Raw genomic sequence first — 17,744 nt, forward strand, 5'->3', positions numbered from 1 at the left:
TGCAAAAGACCTTTGTATCAAAAGGGTTAGGAAAAGCATAAAGAAAAGAAATCCAGTGTGGTTCACAAAAGAAGTATCAACTAGTGTGAAAGCAAAAAAGATGGCTTTTATGAAATACAAACACACTCAAAATAATAACGACAAAGAGGTATATCTTGACAGACGGAAGGATGCTAAGAAAGGGATCAGATGTGCAAAGGCAGAAGCTGAGGAGAAAATGGCCCAGTCAGTAGATAATGGGGGAAATACTTTTTTTAAGTATATAAGTGAAAGGAGAAAATCAAATGGAGGAATAATAAGACTTAAGACAGAGAGTGGGCATTTGATGGAGGGAGACAAAGCAATAGCAGATCACCTAAATAATTATTTTTGCTCAGTATTTACTATAGAAGAAGGGATGGCTCCACAGTTAAGTTGCAAGGTTATTCATAAAAATAAGGTAGATGAAAGTACATTTACAGAGGAGAAGGTCCTAACAGAACTTTCAAAACTAAAAGTGGATAAATCAATGGGGACAGATGGGATACACCTAAGGATACTCAAAGAGTTAAGATATGTGCTGGTTACACCTTTAACAGAATTATTGAACCAGTCACTAAATACAGGAAAAGAGCAAATGTAGTTCCACTGCACAAAAGTGGAAGCAAGGAAGAAGCAAGTAACTACAGACCAGTAAGCCTTACATCAGTAGTAGGGAAAGTAAAGGAAAAATTATTAAAAGAAAGAGTTGGGGAATATCTTAAATCAAACAACTAAAAGGATCCAAAACAGCATGGATTTACTGGTGGGAGAGCATTGCAAACAAATCTTATTGACTTTTTTGACTCTGTGACTAAAATAATAGGTCAAGGGGGAGCTGTAGATGTAGCATATCTAGACTTTAGTAAGGCATTTGACACTGTCCCACATTGCAGACTGCTAAATAAACTTGAAAGCGTGGGGGTGGATTATAAAACAGTTAAATGGATAAGAACCTGGTTGCAGGATAGGAAACACACAGTTGTAGTAAATGGAGTGCAATCTAAGGAGGGAATTGTTATCAGTGGAGTACCCCAGTGATCTGTACTTAGTCCAGTTCTCTTAAATATCTTTGTTGGTGACATTGCAAATGGTATTGAAGGGAAAGTATGCCTTTTTGCAGATGATACAAAGATATGCAACAGGGTAGACACACCAAGAGGGGTAAAACAAACGATTGATGACCTAGGTAGGCTTGAGAAGTAGTCAAGAACGTGGCAACTACAGTTTAATGCTAAAAAATGCAAAATCATGCACTTGGGTATCAAATACACAAAGGCTAAATATAGTATCAAGGGTACTATAATGGAAACTACTGAGGAGGAAAGGGATTTAGGAGTCACTATTTCAAGTGAATTGAAGGCAGGAAAGCATGCAACAAAGCAATGAGAAAGGCAAGTCAGATGCTTGGTTGCATAGGGAGAGGAATCAGTAGCAGGAAAAAAGAAGTGATAATGCCACTGTATAGGTCATTGGTACGACCCCATCCGGAATACTGTGTCCAGTTCTGGAGACCATATCTCCAGAAGGATATAAATACATTAGAGCAGGCATTCCCAACCACGGTCCTCAAGGCACACTAACAGTGCAGGTTTTAGTGATATCCACAGGTGATATCCACAGGTGACTTAATTAGTAGCTCAGTTATTTTGATTTAACCATCTGTGCTGCAGCCTGGATATCACTAAAACCTGCACTGTTGGTGTGCCTTGAGGACCGTGGTTGGGAATGCCTGCATTAGAGAGTGTATAAAGAAGGGCAACTAAAATGGTGCATGGCCTACATCACAAAACTTACACGGAAAGGCTAAAAGATCTTAACATATAGTTTGTAGGAGAGAAGGGAAAGAGGGGACATGATAGAAACTTTCAAATATATCAAGGGTCTTAACAAAGTTCAGGAGGAAATTCTTCAAAGGAAGAGAAGTGTTAGAACTCAAGGACATACACTGAGACTGGAGCGGGGGAGGTTCAGGGGAAATTTATGGAAAAATTACTTCACAGAAAGGGTAGTGGATAAGTAGAATAGCCTCCCATCAGAGGTGGTATAGGCTAATACTGTAGAGCAATTTATACATGCTTGGGATAGGCATATGAATATCCTTACAAATAATTAAGGTTCAAACAGGGTTGAGATTGCCTATAGGATAAAAAAAAGGTGCAGACTAGATGGGCCAAGTGGTTTTTATCTGCTGTCAAAGTCTATGTTTCTATGTTTACTATAATGTGAATATCGGCTCATACCATGTCCTATAATGTGAATTTCAGCTCAGACCATGTGCTATAATGTTAATTTCGGTTCATACCGTGTGCTATAATGTGAATTTCGGCTAATACCGTGTGCTAAAATGTGAATTTCGACTCATTCTGTGTGCTATAATGTGAATTTTGGTTCATACTGTGTGCTATAATGTGAATTTCGGCTCATACCGTGTGCTATAATGTGAATTTTGGCTCATACCGTGTGTTGTAATGTGAATTTTGGCTCCTTCTGTGTGCTGTAATGTAAATTTTGGTTCATACTGTGTGCTATAATGTGAATTTTGGTTCATACTGTGTGCTATAATGTGAATTTTGGCTCATACCGTGTGCTATAATGTGAATTTTGCCAGGGGAGCTCGGACCCCTAGATACACACCTGCAGGCAGGTGAGCTAATTATCTACTGCCACAAGTACCGTATACCTGTGCCCACAGTATACACTCTGGACTGGTAAGCTTCACAATTTTAACAACCACTGTACCCTATCAGCCAGTCCAAAGAGGAACAAAAACTGTACACTTTTAAAGGAAACTATTAATGAGAATGTGAAGAAAATGCATGGCAATGCCTACACTATAAATCCAAGTTTTTTCTGGACTTTTTAAATATACACATTTTTAATATTTTTTATTCTAAAATATTATGTGACCTAGTCGACTAACTAGTAGCATTGGATGCCTCATGAATGTGTGTACAGGTGAAAAAGTTCAATATTTAATTGAAAATATACATATATTTTTTTTTTCTGTTTATGGATATAGTATAAAATATATAAATAGAATTAAACTACCCACGTGTCTTCAGTTGGTATATGCACCCGACTAATTGATATACTGTAGCGCAGTCAGTCAATTCCTTTTGCAATTTCTTATGGTAAATTGTAGGGTAAATTACCTTTCTGTTAACACAAACACAGCTGGACTCACATTGCTGCTTGAATTATTAATTAGACAATTGTCTAATTTTAATTGGTATTATAAGCGCCTGAACTTCTTGGTATCGAAAGCAGGAAAAAAAAACACTAGCAAAGTATGTGAGCCATTTTACAGCTGGAATAAATACAGAAAGTGGATAAAACATAGGGGGTAATTCCGAGTTGTTCGCTAGCTGCATTTGTTCACTGTGCAGTGATGAGGCAAAAAAGGCACTTCTGCGCAGCGTACTATTACAATGAACGATGTAGTTTTACAAAGGGTCTAGCGATGCTTTTCGGTCGCACTGGCAGCCGCAGAGTGATTGACAGGATGAGGGCATTTCTGGGTGTCAACCAGTGGCGTGCGGTGAGGTCAGTGTCTGGTGAGGCACTACAGCCATAATGTCCACGGGATCCTGCCGATGACCCCTACCACCGCCGAGCCAATGCCCGCTACTGCCTCTCAGCCGATGCCCGCTGCCACCGCCAATGGTTTACAAACTTGCCCACCATCAACTGACCTAGCCCTCCGCCACTAATTTGATTCTCAGTGCGATGCCGCCAATGCCCGCTGCCTGCCTGCTCATCATACTTGTGATATATTGTACATTTTTATAGAAAAAAAATAATAATTAATGTTTGGTACTGGGAAGGGAGTGGGAGGAGGACACAAATGCAATTTTGTTGTCCAGGGCTTCCATTAACTTAATGGAGAAGGGTCTGAATGGGTTAAAAAATGTAAAAAAATGCACGAGGTCCCCCTCCTAAGTATAACCAGCCTCGGGCTCTTTGAGGCGGTCCTGGTTGTTTAAATACTGGGAAAAAATTGGACAGGGGTTCCCCGTATTTAGACAACCAGCACCGGGCTCTTAGACCGGTTCTGGTTCCAAAAATATGGGGGACAAAAGATGTAGGGGTCCCACGTATTTTTAAAACCAGCACCGGGCTCCACTAGCCAGGGACATAATGCCACAGCCGGGGGACACATTTATGTAGGTCCCTGCGGCCGTGGCATTACCCCCCAACTAGTCACCCCTAATCAGGGTTCCCTGGAGGAGTGGGGACCCTTAAATCAAAGGGTCCCTACCTCCAGGCACCCAAGGGCCAGGGGTGAAGCCCGAGGCTGTCCCCGGCACCCCTGGGCGGTGGGTGCTGGGCTGATAGCCATGTGTGTAAAAAAAGAATATTGTTTTTTGTTGTGGAACTACAAGGCCCAGCAAGCCTCTCCCGCTTGCTGGTACTTGATGAACCTCAAGTACCAGCATGCGGGGAAATAACGGGCCCGCTGGTACCTGTAGTTCTACAACAGAAAAAATACCCAAATAAAAACACAACACACACACCGTGAAAGTAAAAATGTATTAAAACACACTTACACACTCACACATACTTACCTACATCCCACGCCGGTCACGTCCACTTGTCCATGTAGAATCCAATAGGTGGTTCCTGTAAAAATGAGAGAGAGATTACTTACCTACATCCCACGCCGATCATGTCTACTTGTCCAGTAGAATCCAATTGGGGTACCTGTAAAAGTTAAAATTATACTTACAAACAAAGTATTCCACAGGAGGAGAGAGAGAGAGAGATAGAGAGAGAGGGAGAGAAATGAATGAATATTATGCACTCGCTGACGCGGGAAGATGTTAGCACAGACAGGGGAGAGTGTTGCTACTGGCTGGGAGCAGGGCTGTTTCTAGCCAATTTGGCTACCAGTGCGAGATTTAAAAATGCGCCCCCATGACATTAAAAAATGTGCTCCCCCCCCACACACACCTAGATGAAAAAAAAAAAACGTGCGCGCGCACCCGGCAAGGGGGCGTGGCCTCACCTAAATGGGTGTGGCCTCATTTAAATGGGCATGGCCTCGTCTGAAAAGACTACCTCACAATCCATTTTTTGACCCTGCTCCAACAGAAGACGACCACCACAGGAAAAAAAATTCTACCATATTAAGCCCCACACAGTAATGCCCCCTGCAACATATTATGCCACACACCGCAATGCCCTTGATACATTAAATCCCCACACTACAACAGGCAAGAGTCCCCATTTCACACATTACGGCAGGTGTCCCCATTTTACACATTGAGAGAGAGAGAGAGAGAGAGAATACTTACAGAGGCGATTACCGCTCTTCGGGGAGTTTCGCGGAGTGACGGGGTTGCGTCGTGATGTAACGACGCAACCGCGTGATTCCGTGAAACTCCGCCCCCCGAACGGGTTACTCGTGGAGAAATAGGAGGGGGAAGCTGGGAGCCACAGTTAGTGTCGCGGCGGGCGCCGGTGCGGTTGCACTGCTCGCCTACCCCAAGAAACGGCCCTGACTGGGAGGATGGAGCAGGCACCCCCAATAGTTGTGAGCCCAGCAACTGTGCCCCCAGTAGTTGTGACCCCTCTAGCTTTGCCCCCAGTAGCTTTGCCCCCAGTAGCTTTGCCCCCTGTAGCAGTGCCCCCAGTAGCAGTGCCCCGAGTAGTTGTGCCCCTTGTAGCTTTGCCCCCTGTAGCTTTGCCCCTTCTGGCTGTGCCCCCAGTAGTTGTGACCCCTGTAGCTTTGCCTCCAATAGCTGTGCCCCCTAGCTGTGCTTCTTGTAGCAGTGCCCCGAGTAGTTGTGACCCCTGTAGTTGTGCCCCCTGTCGCTGTGCCCCCTGTCGCTGTGCCCCGTCGCTGAGCCCCCTGTAGCTTTGCCCCCAGTAGCTGTGCCTCCTTGTGGTTGTGGCCCCAGTAGTTGTGCCCCTTGTAGCAGTGCCCTGAGTAGCTGTGCCCCCAGTCGCTGTGCCCCTTGTAGCTTTGCACCCAATAGCTGTGCCCCTTAGCTGTGCTCCTTGTAGCAGTGCCCCGAGTAGTTGTGACCCCTGTAGTTGTGCCCCCAGTAGAAGTGCCCCTTGTAGCTGTGCCCCTTGTGGCTGTGCCCCCAGTAGTTGTGACCCCTGTAATTTTGCCCCCAGTTGCTGTGCACCCTGTAGCAGTGCCTGAGTAGTTGTGCCCCCAGTCGCTGTGACCCCTGTAAATGTGCCCCCAGTAGTTGTGACCCCTGTAGTTGTGCCCCCAGTCGCTTTGACCCCTGTAGCTGTGCCCCCAGTAGTTGTGACCCCTGTAGTTGTGCCCTCAGTCGCTGTGCCCCCTGTAGTTGTGCCCCCTGTAGGTGTGCCCCCAGTAGCTGTGCCCCCAGTAGCTGTGGCCCTTGTGGCTGTGCCCCCAGTAGTTGTGCCCCCTGTAATTGTGCCCCCCAGTAGCTGTGCCCCTTGTGGCTGTGCCCCCAGTAGTTGTGACCCCTGTAATTGTGCCCCCAGTAGCTGTGCCCCCAGTAGCTGTGGCCCTTGTGGCTGTGCCCCCAGTAGTTGTGCCCCTTGTAATTGTGCCCCCCAGTAGCTGTGCCCCTTGTGGCTGTGCCCCCAGTAGTTGTGACCCCTGTAATTGTGCCCCTTGCAGCTGTGCCCCTTGTAGCTGTGCCCCCTGTAGCTGTGCCCCTTGTAGTTGTGCCCCCAGTTGCTGTGCCCCTTGTAGTTGTGCCCACAGTTGCTGTGCTCCTTGTAGTTGTGCCCCCTGTAGCTGTGCCCCCAGGTGCTGTGCCCCCTGTAGCTGTGCCCCTTGTAGTTGTGCCCACAGTTGCTGTGCCCCTTGCAGTTGTGCCCCCAGTTGCTGCGCCCCCTGTAGCTGTGCCCCCAGTTGCTGTGCCCCCTGTAGCTGTGCCCCCAGTTGCAGTGCTCCCAGGTTCTGTGCCCTCTGTAATTGTGCCCCCAGTAGCTGAGCCTCTTGTGGCTGTGCCCCCAGTAGTTGTGACCCCTGTAATTGTGCCCCTTGCAGCTGTGCCCCTTGTAGCTGTGGCCCCTGTAGCTGTGCCCCTTGTAGTTGTGCCCCCAGTTGCTGTGCCCCCTGTAGCTGTGCCCCTTGTAGTTGTGCCCCCTGTAGTTGTGCCCCCTGTAGTTGTGCCCCTTGTTGTTGTGCCCCCAGTTGATGTGACCCCTGTAGCTGTGCCCCTTGTAGTTGTGCCCACAGTTACTGTGCCCCTTGTAGTTGTGCCCCCAGTTGCTGTGCCCCCTGTAGCTGTGCCCCCAGGTGCTGTGCCCCCTGTAGCTGTGCCCCTTGTAGTTGTGCCCCCAGTTGCTGTGCCCCCAGGTGCTGTGCCCCTTGTACTTGTGCCCCTTGTACTTGTGCCCCTGTAGCTGTGCCCCTTGTAGTTGTGCCCCTTGTACTTGTGCCCCTGTAGCTGTGCCCCTTGTACGTAGTTGTGCCCCCTGTAGCTGTGCCAGTGCCCCAAACACCTAAAAATAAAAAAAACACACACACATACTTACCGCTACTGCAGCGCTGCCTCCATCTCCGTCCGCCGGCTCCTCTCTGCTGTACTATGGGAGAGACGTCATGACTCATGATGTCTCTCCCATAGTAGCGCCGCTCAGACGCCAGGGGTCAATTATGACCTCTGGTGTCAGTCCGCGGCGCAGGCTGCAGCGGGCGCCCACACAGCCCACGGCGCCTGCTGCAGCTGGGAATGAGGATCGCTAGTGATTGGACAGCGGATCCAGCACTGGATCCGCTGGGCCAATCACATCTGGGGGACTGACAGGGGCGTGCATTCATCGGGGCTGAATGCACGCCCCTGTCATTGAGGCACCTGTAGTGGTGCCGCTTTCCCATTGTTTTTCAATGGGCTTTCACAGCCCATTGCTGCGCCCCGCCCCCTGCCCGCCCCCCGCTGCCTGGACTTTAATGTTAGGTGTGGGAGGTACGTCTCCCGCTGCCTCCCAGCCTAACATTACCACAGGGGAAAATTATTAAGATAATAAAAGAAGAAATTTATCACAGACTGTTATAAATATCTTCTTTTTATTATTTTAATCATTATGACAGGGGAGGCACTGCCTCCCCTGCCTGCACGTCCCTGGTGTCAACTGACCATTTTCAGGGAGTGTTCGGAAAAACGCAGGTGTGCCAGGAAAAATGCAAGCGTGGCTGGGCGAATGCAGGGCGTGTTTGTGACGTCAAATCAGGAACTGAAAAGTCTGAAGTGATCGCAAGTGCTGAGTAGGTTTGAAGCTACTCTGAAACTGCACAGAATTATTTTGTAGCCGCTCTGCGATCCCTTCGTTCGCACTTCTGCTAAGCTAAAATACACTCCCAGTGGGCAGCGGCATAGCGTTTGCACGGCTGCTAAAACTGCTAGCGAGCGATCAACTCGGAATGACCACCATAGATCACTAGTATAAATGTGCACAGTGACAGACTAGGGGCCAAATTCGTCCCGGAAAGGGGGCGCGCGTGCACTAGCGAGGGAAGCGTGCCATTAGTCAACTTGTGGCATGCCTCCATTTCCATGGAGACGGGCAGGGGGGTGGGTGAATGTCTAACGCCGGAGAGCTGGAGGCTGCACTGCGCACGGCCTTCCCGGCTCTCTGAATTACGGGACCGGCTCACCAACCCATCGCCCCTTCTTGCATTTGTCAGAAGTGCCAGATGGGCAATCCGGACCTGCCTGCGCAAATACAGGGAAGTGTTAGGGCATGCATGACGGGACCAGGACTATGGCAAAATGGAAAACAATGACATTGGAAGAGAGGAGCAGTAAGGGGGGTGTCACTTGTGATGAAAAGAAGTGCAGTGAAAGGGTTAATGGTAAAGGAATTGCTATTAGTAATGGCATGCTAGCCTGGTCACTGGTGTTTATCAATAAGAAGTGGATCCAGGTGTAACAATATAATATCTAACAGTAGCCTTATATTTGAAATGCATGCCTGCCTGCCTGCCCCCAATAGATTATATTTCATTTGGGCTTGATATATTTTACAAACATTAATCATGTTGACATTTATAGTATTGTATTGAAAATGATGACATGGTCATAATGTAATAAGCCCTGTGATCTATACAGTTCGAAATAAGCTGCTAGTTTAAAACAGAATAATTATATATATATATATATATATATATAAACACTATATATATATATATATATATATATATATATATATATATATACACACACAGAAATGAATCGGCACTCTCTCCTATCACAGTTCACTGCCCTGGTGCCATCCGGAAAAATCCTATATACAACAAGCCCAGCAGCGGCGGGACTCACGGGTCTACTCACAGTCAATAAAGTGCATTTATTTCATCACTCAGTGTCCGACGTTTCAGGGCCACACCGCCCCTTTTTCGAGGTGTATCACCTCGAAAAAGGGGCGTTGTGGCCCCGAAACGTCGGACACTGAGTGATTAAATAAATGCACTTTATTGACTGTGAGTAGACCCGTGAGTGCTGCCGCTGCTGGGCTTGTTGTATATATATATATATATATATATATATAATTTTTGTACTGGTTAGTTGGTGCGGAACCGAACCCCACTGAACTTGTCCTTCCGAGCACGGATCCGAGCCAGGCTCAGATTTTCCCTCTTGACTTGGAAACCCGAATGCGGCAAAATGTCATCATCCCGCTGTCGGATTCTCGCGGGATTTGGATTCCATATAAAGAGCTGCGAGTCCCCGCCATTTTCACTCCAGTCTCGGAGACTGTATAGAGAGGACGGGATGTGTCCTCACTGTTCAGTGTCTGTGTGTTGGGGTGGGAAAGTGAGGTGGCAAGTGTTGTGCTGCTCAGTCCAGTCCAGTGTAGTCACTCAGTGTATTGTTGTGCTGCATCAGTCCAGGCAGTCACAGTATTAGTGTTCTCTACTGCCATATATCCAGTGTAGCTGTAAAGTGGTGCTGTGTTGTGCAGGCCAGTCCAGTGTAGTCAGTGTATTGTGCTGTATTTGTCCAGGCAGATATATCCAGTGTAGCTGTAAAGTGGTGCTGTGTTGTGCAGACCAGTCCAGTGTAGTCAGTGTATTGTGCTGTATCAGTCCAGCCATTCACAGTGTTGGTGTTCTCTGCTGCCATATATCCAGCGTAGCTGTATAAAGTGGTGCTATGTTGTGCAGACCAGTGGTAGTGTCCTGTGTCATCAGTAATTCCAGTGACGATATACGCTGCTGCTATATATCCACTGCTGCAGTATAACAATTATAACAACCTGTTGGGCTGCATCAGACCAGTGGTAGTGTCCTGTGTCATCAGTAATTCCAGTGACGATATACGCTGCTGCTATATATCCACTGCTGCAGTATAACAATTATAACAACCTGTTGGGCTGCATCAGACCAGTGGTAGTGTCCTGTGTCATCAGTAATTCCAGTCATTCCTGTGATGCATATTGGCCCTCATTCCGAGTTGTTCGCTCGCAAGGCGATTATAGCAGAGTTACACACGCTAAGCCGCCGCCTACTGGGAGTGAATCTAAACTTCTTAAATGTGCGACCGATGTATTCGCAATATTGCGATCAAAACCGAGTTAGCAGTTTCTGAGTAACTCCAGACTTACTCTGCCTGTGCGATCAATTCAGTGCTTTTCGGTCCCGGCTGACGTCATAAACACACCCAGCGTTCGCCCAAGCACTCCCACCGTTTCTCCAGACACGCCTGCGTTTTTTCCGGAAACGGTAGCGTTTTCAGCCACACGCCCCTAAAACGCCGTACATCCGCCCAGTAACACCCATTTCCTGTCAATCACAATGCGTTCTCCGGTGCGACGAAAAAGCCGTGAGTAAAATTACTTTCTTCTTAGTAAAGTTACTTGACGCATGCGCAGTGCGAACATTACGCATGCGCACTAAGAGAATTCTCACTGCGATGCGATGAAAAATACCGAGCGAACAACTCGGAATGAGGGCCATTGTCTCATATAACTCTCAAAAAATAATGGAGAACAAAAATTTTGAGGAGAAAATAGGGAAAGATCAAGAAGAACCACTTCCTCCTAGTGCTGAAGCTGCTGCCACTAGCTATGACATACACGATAAAATGCCATCAACGTCGTCTGCCACGGCCGATGCCCAATGTGATAGTAGAGGGTGTGTAAAATCCAAAAAGCTAAAGTTAATTAAAAAGAACCAAAAAAAGAAATTTAAATCATCTGAGGAGAAATGTAAACTTGCCAATATGCCATTTACGACACGGAGTGGCAAGGAACGGCTGAGGCCCAGGCCTATGTTCATGGCTAGTGGTTCAGCTTCACATGACGATGGAAGCCCTCATCTTCCCGCTAAAAAAATTAAAAGAGTTAAGTTGGAAAGAGCATAGAAAAGAACTGTGCGTTCTGAGATGGTATCACAAATCCCCAAGGAGAGTCCAAGTGTGTCGGCGGTTGTAATGCCTGACCTTCCCAACACTGGACGGGAAGAGGTGGCTCCTTCCACCATTTGCACGCCCCCTGCAAGTGCTGGAAGGAGCACACACAGTCCAGTTCCTGATATTCAAATTGAAGATGTCACTGTTGAAGTACACCAGGATGAGGATATGGGTGTTGCTGGCCCTGAGGAGGACGTTGACTATGAGGATCTGATGGTAATGTGGTTTGTTTAAGTCAGGCACCGGGGGAGACACCTGTTGTCCTTGGGACGAAGAAGCTCATTGTGATGCCTGGGCAAACTCCCAAAATAGCCACCTCTTCGGTGTGGAATTATTTCTCCTCAAATCAGGACAACAGGTGTCAAGCCATCTGTTGCCTCTGTCAATCCATAATAAGTAGCGGTAAGGACGTCATTGTCAAGTTCCTAGGAACATCCTCCCTTATACGTCACCTGCTGCGCATTCATCAGAAGTCACTGTCAAGTTCAGAAACTTTGGGTAAGAGCGTAAGCAGTCCACTGACACCTAAATCCCTTCTCCCTCCTGTACCCAAGCTCCTGCAAGCCACACCTCCAATTCCCTCAACATCAACTTCCTCCTCAGTCAGGAATGTCCGTAGTCCAGCAGGCCATGTCACTGTCAAGACTGAGGAGTCCTCTCCTAACCGGGATTACTCCGGAGGATCCTTGAGTGGCACGCCTGCTATTGCTGCTGCCGCTGCTGTTGTTGCTGCTGGGAGTCGATTGTTATCTCAGAGGGGAAGTCGGAAGACCACTTGTACTACTTCCAGAAAACAATTGACTGTCCAACAGTCCTTTGTGAGGAAGATGAAATATGACAGCAGTCATCCTTTTGCAAAGCATATAACTGAGGCCTTGACAGCTATGTTGGTGTTAGAGGTGTGTCCAGTATCCATAATTAGTTCAGAGTCACTTAAATATTTGTTTGAGGTACTGTGTCCCCGGTATCAAATCCCATCTAGGTTCCACATCTCTAGGCAGACGATACCGAGAATGTACACAGACATCAGAAAGAGTCCCCAGTGTCCAAAAAAATGCGGTTGAATCCATTGTCCACTTAATCACGGACATGTGGACAAGTGAATCAGGGCAGACTAAGGACTATATGACTGTAACAGCCCACTGGGTAGATGTAAAGCCTCCCGCAGTGGCGCCAGTAGCAGCATCTTGCAAACGCCAACTCATTCCTAGGCAGGCTACGCTATGTATCACCGATTTCCATAAGAGGCACACAGCTGACAACCTACTACGGAATCTGAGGAACATCATCGCAGAATGGCTTACCCAAATTGGACTCTCCTGGGGAATTGTGATATCGGACAACCCCACCAATATTGTGCGTGTATTACATCTGGGCAAATTCCAGCACATCCCATGTTTTGCACATACAATTAATTTGGTGGTGCAGAATGTTTTGAAAAATGAGAGGGGTGTGCAGGAGATTCTGTCGGTGGCCCGCAAAAATGTGGGCCACTTTCGACATTCTGCCACTGCGTGCTCAAGACTGGAGCGGTGTGAACGAGCCTGTGTGAAATGTACGTTATCGGTACACCAGATGCACAGCTTTCGGAGGCGCAGAATTTCAACCCGACCCGACATCTGGACACGTGAGCAGCTCCCTGCTCAATGCTGTGCTCTTTGAATGGCTCTATACACACGCATCTTCTAGGTATCAGAGCGGCTCTCTTATCCACGGGGCAACTCCTACCACCTCTGCACTGTGTTTAACATGACAGAGGAGGGGGAGAGTCTTTACGGGGATAGCAGAGGCGGCTCACACTACTTTCTTCTGTCCCGGCACTGGCGTGACCCTGCTCTCATCGGCCCCATTCACTGCCCACAGGCACATGGGACGACAGTAGAAGGGGGAATTAGCCCTATAGTGCCGGGACACTTTCCCTCTGTCAGATTAATATATAAACATTTGCTGTTACCATATATCGGATATGTAACATATGGTGATATTAACTATCTATTTTTCCGGTTGTTCTCCATCTTATTTGAACCTGTAGGAATTGATTATACCACACTTTTTCGAAACTTGTTACTGGTGAGATTTAAGGCTGACCCTGTATATTTCTATACCTGGTGACGCAATATATCGAGTTCCAAGTGCTTTAACTTTTACCATATTATGCTTCACTAAGCGATATTCATTGAAAGGAAATGTGCTATTGTGCTCTTGCGTTAATTAATTGAAGCATTCTTCCCACATTGTTATGATTCACCACTGTGACATATGAATCATGTGATCTATCATTTTTTTCTAAACCTGTCGCTGGTTACAATGAATGGTGAACTCATAGATTGCCATACCTGGTGACTGCGGAGGTGTACCTTTTTGAATTTTTAGTTTTATTATTTCTACCATATGGTGCACCATTAATTGATATCTATTTATGAGAAATGTGCTACTGGGCTGTTGTGCTACTGAACCAAAGCGTCATATTTATACTGCTATAATTTACCACTGTGGGATATAAATTACATGACCAATATTCTTGACAACAGGGGATAATGTGCATTTAAGTACAGGTTGAATTGTATGAATGCGGTTGTATCTATAAACATCAAAGGTACCATACTAGTAGGAACATCCATATGCTGCATGTCAGTCCTGGTACCACAATAATCCTGGCCAAATTTGAATCAATAGGAGATTCAACCAGGCAGGCAATTAGTATACTTGAGTAATAGCCTGATTTATAAGATATTTGAAGGTTTAATCAATTAAGAAACAGTAGTTATACTGCATTTTGAACAATCGTAAAACCATATCCATCACCAGTACAGCCACAGGTTACCGTATAACATGGTAGACATTTTCTGAGGTGTTACATCATTGAGTAACTTTTAGGGATACATTGTAAGAGCTATGTGTTTATTGAGCACATAGGGGTTAACATCAATTTGTAAATTAGTCTTCTTATATTAAATCTAGAGATGTGCAGCGGGCATTTTTCGTGTTTTGTGTTTTGGTTTTGGATTGGGGTCCACGGTCGTGTTTTGGATTTGGACGTATTTTGGCAAAACCACCCTTTCGGGCTTTGGATTTGGATGTGTTTTGGATTTGGGTGATTAAAAAAAAACCTCAAAAACAGCTAAAATCATAGAATTTGGGGGTAATTTTGATCCTATAGTATTATTAACCTCAATAACAATAATTTCCAGGAACTGGACTGTGGGTGCTCCTTCCAGCACTTGCAGAGAGTGTGCAAATGGTGGAAAGAGCCACCTCTTCCCATCCAGTGTTGGGAAGGTCAGGCATCGCACCCGCTGACACATTTCGACTCTCCTTGGGGATTTGGGATTTAGAACGCACAGTTCTTTGCTGTGCTTTTGCCAGCTTAACTCTTTTCATTTTTCTAGCGGGAGGATGAGTGCTTCCATCGTCATGGGAAGCTGAACCACTACTCATGAGGAACATAGGAGAGGGTCTTAGCCATTCCTTGCCACTCCGTGTCGTAAATGGCATATTGGCAAGTTTACGCTTCTCCTCAGATGATTTTAATTTAGATTTTTGGGTCATTTTACTGAACTTTTGCTTTTTGGATTTTACATGCTCTCTACTATGACATTGGGCATCGGCCTTGGCAGATGACGTTGATGGCATTTCATCAACTCTGCCATGTCTAGTGGCAGCAGCTTCAGCACTAGTTGGAAGTGGATCTTGATCTTTCCCTATTTTACCCTCCAAATTTTTGTTCTCCGTTTTTTAATGTGTGGTTATATATGCCAGTAATATATCTGGAATTAGACGGCAGTAATGTCTGAAATTAGATACCACTAGATAGATACCAGATACCACTGTGACTGGAATGATGATGACCTATGCACAGTGACAGGATGCTACCACAGCACCCTACAGCAGTAAGATGCAGCACAAGAAACTGAGCACTGAGTAGTGATACTAAGCACTGATGATATTACTGAGCAATGATACTGAGAACTGACACTGAGCAGCACAAGACACTGAGAACTGAGCACTGACCAGTGATACTGAGCACTGATGATACTACTGAGCAGTGATACTGAGCACTGATGATACTACTTAGCAGTGATACTGAGCAGTGATGATACTACAGAGCAGTGATACTCAAAAATGACACTGAGCAGCACGATGCAGCACAAGACACTGAGCACTGACCAGTGATACTAAGCACTGATGATACTACTGAGCAGTGATACTGAGCACTGATGATACTACTGAGCAGTGATACTGAGAACTGACACTGAGCAGCACAATAAAGCATGAGACACTGAGCACTGACCATTGATACTGAGCACTGATGATACTACTGAGCAGTGATACTGAGCACTGATGATACTACTGAGCAGTGATAGTGAGAACTGACACTGAGAAGCATGATGCAGCACAAGACACTGAGCACTGACCAGTGATACTGAGCACAGTTGATAAAACGGAGCAGTGATACTGAGCACAGGTGATACTACTGAGCAGTGATACTGAGAACTGACACTGAGCAGCACGATGTAGCACAAGACACTGAGCACTGACGAGTGATACTGAGCACTGATGATACTACTGAGCAGTGATACTGAGCACAGATCATAAAACGGAGCAGTGATACTGAGCACAGGTGATACTACTGAGCAGTGATACTGAGAACTGACACTGAGCAGCACGATGCAGCACAAGACACTGAGCACTGACGAGTGATACTGAGCACTGATGATACTACTGAGCAGTGATACTGGGCACTGATGATACTACTGAGCAGTGATACTGAGAACTGACACTGAGCAGCATGATGCAGCACAAGACAATGAGCACTGACCAGTGTTACTGAGCACTGATGATACTACTGAGCAGTGATACTGAGCACTGATACTACTGATAACTGACACTGAGCAGCACAATGCAGCACAAGGCACTGAGCGCTGATGATACTACTGAGCAGTGATACTGAGCAATGATGATACTACTGAGAACTGACACTGAGCAGCACGATGCAGCACAAGACACTGTACTAGTATTAGTATTAGTAAGCAGCACAAAAGCACTCTGGAATTGTCACCCCCAGATACCACTGTGACTGGAATGATGATGACCAATGCACAGTCACAGGACACTACTACCACAGCACCTTACAGCAGCAAGATGCAGCACAAGACACTGTACTAGTATTACTGAGCAGCACAAGACAGTGAGCACTGATACTGAGCACTGATACTGAGAACTGACATTGAGAGAACGTAGCCACGTCCTCTCTGTACTCTCTACAATGCCCGAGTGAAAATGGCGGCGACGCGCGGTTCTTTATATGGAATCCAAATCCCGCGAGAATCCGACAGCGGGATGATGACGTTTTGCCTCGTTCGGGTTTTCCGAGTCAGGCGGGAATAACCGAGCCGTGCTCGGAACCGCGTTTGACACTTGGAGTTCGGTAGGGTTCGGTTCTCGGCAAACTGAACCCGCTCATCTCTAATTAAATCACAACTCTACGAGACTCTGATGTGCTCAATATCTGCCAAAACCACCTATGGGGGTCATTCCGAGTTGTTCGCTCGCAAGCTGCTTTTAGCAGCTTTGCACACGCTAAGCCGCCGTCTACTGGGTGTGAATCTTAGCTTCTCAAAATTGCGAACGAAAGATTCGCAATATTGCGAAAAGACTTCTCTGTGCAGTTTCTGAGTAGCTCGAGACTTACTCTGCCAGTGCGATCAGTTCAGTGCTTGTCGTTCCTGGTTTGACGTCGCAAACACACCCAGCGTTCGCTCAGACACTCCTCCGTTTCTCCAGCCACTCCCGTGTTTTTCCCAGAAACGGTAGCGTTTTTACAAACACTCCCATAAAACGGCCTGTTTCCGCCCAGAAACACCCACTTCCTGTCAATCACATTACGATCACCAGAACGAAGAAAAAACCTCGTAATGCCGTGAGTAAAATACCTAACTGCATAGCAAATTTACTTGGCGCAGTCGCAGTGCGAACATTGCGCATGCGCAGTTAGCGGAAAATCACTGCGATGCGAAGAAAATTACAGAGCGAACAACTCGGAATGACCCCCTATGTCCCTTTTGGGTGTATTACTACGCACGATTTTAAGGATTGTACACAGTTATTGCAGGTAGTTGCAATAATCTAAGTATATTTTCGCATGAGATCGAATTATAATTTGGGGGAGATCTCCTTGATTTTACTATTACCCCTAAATAATTTTTGATTGTCGATATTTTCACCTTAATTTTACTTTTACAATGGTTTGGCGGAAATTCCTATTGAGAGGTAGTTTGTATCTTAACAATGATATATTCTTCTGATGTGTTGATACACGGTCATTACGAATATTTATAGATCCATTGTAGATCCCTTTGTGTTGTGTATGTCTTA

At 46.3% G+C, this 17,744-nt stretch overlaps 1 protein-coding gene across 1 annotated transcript in view; it reads left to right on the top strand.

The window, feature by feature from the left end:
• Positions 1–17,744, top strand: part of LOC134949308 (cytochrome P450 2A5-like) — a 164,682-nt gene that overhangs the window by 104,812 nt on the left and 42,126 nt on the right. The window lies entirely within an intron of this gene.

The sequence above is a fragment of the Pseudophryne corroboree genome, chromosome 8 (assembly GCF_028390025.1).
Source record: "Pseudophryne corroboree isolate aPseCor3 chromosome 8, aPseCor3.hap2, whole genome shotgun sequence".
Lineage (NCBI taxonomy): Eukaryota > Metazoa > Chordata > Amphibia > Anura > Myobatrachidae > Pseudophryne > Pseudophryne corroboree.